Here is a 2500-nt window from a genome sequence, read left to right as displayed (position 1 = left end):
GTAACAAAATGTGGAAAAAGTCAAAGGGTCTGAATACTTTCCTAATGGACCGTATGTAAAATACCATAAATCAGTCCATCCAATTCCACTAGAGGGCGTCCTTTAATCTCCTCAGAACAACTGACAGAGAATGACACACTTTATAGTCAACCATTTCATGCCTATTATGTAGTATTTTATATAATGTACTGAATGCAGTGGTTGAAGTTCTCTGCAACGGGTTCTGGTCGTCTTTGAGATCTGGTTTGGCCATAACACATATTCGCAAATAATAATGTACTCAAATATTATGTTCTCTGTTATGCTTGATTGTGGCTGATACTCCAATGTTCAGATGAAGGGAATGAAATTGTCTCCCAACAGGTAGATCGCCAGCTGACGGTGTCTCCCAACAGGTAGATCGCCAGCTGACAGTGTCTCCCAACAGGTAGATCGCCAGCTGACAGTGTCTCCCAACAGGTAGATCGCCAGCTGACAGTGTCTCCCAACAGGTAGATCGCCAGCTGACAGTGTCTCCCAACAGGTAGATCGCCAGCTGACAGTGTCTCCCAACAGGTAGATCGCCAGCTGACAGTGTCTCCCAACAGGTAGATCGCCAGCTGACAGTGTCTCCCAACAGGTAGATCGCCAGCTGACAGTGTCTCCCAACAGGTAGATCGCCAGCTGACAGTGTCTCCCAACAGGTAGATCGCCAGCTGACAGTGTCTCGCAACAGGTAGATCGCCAGCTGACAGTGTCTCGCAGGTAGATCAGGTAGATCGCCAGCTGACAGTGTCTCCCAACAGGTAGATCGCCAGCTGACAGTGTCTCCCAACAGGTAGATCGCCAGCTGACAGTGTCTCCCAACAGGTAGATCGCCAGCTGACAGTGTCTCCCAACAGGTAGATCGCCAGCTGACAGTGTCTCCCAACAGGTAGATCGCCAGCTGACAGTGTCTCCCAACAGGTAGATCGCCAGCTGACAGTGTCTCCCATCCCACCTACCAGTAACTCACCAAGTAATTCTGAAAGATTCATTGATTTTCTCAAATCTGTTCCACCACAAACTGTCATTAACAAGCTCCTGGTTTCTATCCAATCAAAGCCACATTATCCCACCCCTGGTTAGCCACTATTGGCTTACAAAAGACAAGCATAACATACTAGACATTTATAGAATAAATCCTAGTTTCATGATGATGTCAAAGTCAGGGAAAATGTTATTGATTTTCATATCGCTTTAAATGCCATTTTATAGACATTATGTATTTCTATCAAGCCAAAACTGGAATTTGTCGTAACAAAGGTTGTTCAAAGTATGCTGGACATTTTTAGAATAAATATAGTTTAGTAGTTTGATGATTTTGTGACAAATGGAGAATTGGTTATTGATTTGTAACATGTGGATCAACAACATTGTAGGTATTCCACAATTACTAACCTAAATGACAGAGTGAAAAGAAGGAAGCTTAGAATAACAAATATTCCAAAACATGCCTCCTGTTTGCAACAAGGCACTAAAGTCATACTGCAAAACATGTGGCAACTTTTTGTCCTGAAAACAAAGTGTTGTATTGGATTTGCCCTAAACACAACACATTACTGAGTACAACTCTCCATATTTTCAAGCATGGTGGTGGCTGCATCTTGTTATGGGTATGCTTGTCATCCTTAAGGTCTGGGGAATTTTTCAGGACCAAAAAATAAATGGAATGGAGCTAAGCACAGGCATAGAGGAAAACCTGGTTCAGTTTGCTTACCAAGATGACAGTGACAGAGCTTGAAGAATTTTGAAAAGAATGTGTAAATATTGTATAATCCAGGTGTGTAATCACTCTTAGAGAAAGAAAGAGGGCATCTGCAGAGAAGAATGGTAGAAACTCCCCAAATACAGGTGTGCCAAGCTTCTAGCGTCACACCCAAGAAGACACGAGGCTGTAATCACTGCCAAAGGTACTTCAACAAAGTACTGAGTAAAGGGTCTGAATACTTATGTAAATGTGATAGTTCCGGTTTTTTATTTGTAATAAATTTACAAACATTTCTAAAAACATGTTTTTTCCCCCTGTCATTATGGGGTATTGTGATGTCATTATGGGGTATTGTGATGTCATTATGGGGTATTGTGATGTCATTATGGGGTATTGTGATGTCATTATGGGGTATTGTGATGTCATTATGGGGTATTGTGATGTCATTATGGGGTATTGTGTTTGATTGATGAGGAAAACGTATATATATATATGTGTATATTTGCACTACTTATTGTTTGGCGGGTTTTAAAATTAAACATTTCCTTTAACAAGACGATAGAGAGAGTTTTGAGGCTGAGAATGGATCTGCGCTTATAAATAACGTTCTTAGAATGTTCTCTGAACGTTACTAAACGTTTTCTTGTGGATTTTATGCAACGTTTTCAATAGAACCTGTGGGAAAACGTCGTGCAGAAAAGACTGAAATTACCACTGAAACACTTTCTCTGAGCTATTTGAGAACATTCCCAATGTCGAACCACTAAAACA

This window comes from Oncorhynchus gorbuscha, linkage group LG14 (genome assembly GCF_021184085.1).
Source record: "Oncorhynchus gorbuscha isolate QuinsamMale2020 ecotype Even-year linkage group LG14, OgorEven_v1.0, whole genome shotgun sequence".
Classification (NCBI taxonomy): Eukaryota; Metazoa; Chordata; class Actinopteri; order Salmoniformes; family Salmonidae; genus Oncorhynchus; species Oncorhynchus gorbuscha.
The sequence above is the reverse complement of the archived record's forward strand: the minus strand, read 5'-3'. Positions refer to the sequence as shown.